Genomic DNA, 580 nt, shown 5'->3' on the forward strand with positions numbered 1-580 from the left:
AAATAGTCTTCCCATCATTAGGGGGAGAAAAATCGATGCTTGAAGCACGACGTGAAATCACTTGGAATAATTTGCCCTTATCTCAATTTGATCCTCGTACAAATCAATGTGAACTGGAAGTTTAGAAGATTATACACTTGCAAAATATTGTAAATCAATTACCGGATGTATTTACTGACACCAAAAGTGTAGTAAAATCTCATATTCCTGCTGGTAATGCTCCACCAAGAATTGAGATCCCTGAAGGACAACTTGCTAATAAAGCAGCAAATGAGTCTGAGGCACGCCTGAAGCGTGGAAGACCTATTGGATCGAAAAATAAGAATCCTCGGAAGAAAAAAGTACAAAGAAAAGAAACTGACGCTCCTGAAGAGGCCATACCCATAAAACAGACCATAAAATTTGGTGCCCCTGAAGAGACCATAACTCCCATTTTAAAATCTCTAGAAATACAACCTCCTGAAGAGGAACCTCCTGAAGAGTTATCCCCTGAAGAGGAAGATATATCTGAAAATAATGAGATCTCAATACATTATATAAGTACAGGAGAAATATGGGATAGAAATAAAACCGTTGTAAA

Source organism: Phoenix dactylifera, chromosome 6 (genome assembly GCF_051530095.1).
Source record: "Phoenix dactylifera cultivar Ajwa chromosome 6, Ajwa_hap1_PhDact_Kaust_v1.1, whole genome shotgun sequence".
Taxonomy (NCBI): domain Eukaryota; kingdom Viridiplantae; phylum Streptophyta; class Magnoliopsida; order Arecales; family Arecaceae; genus Phoenix; species Phoenix dactylifera.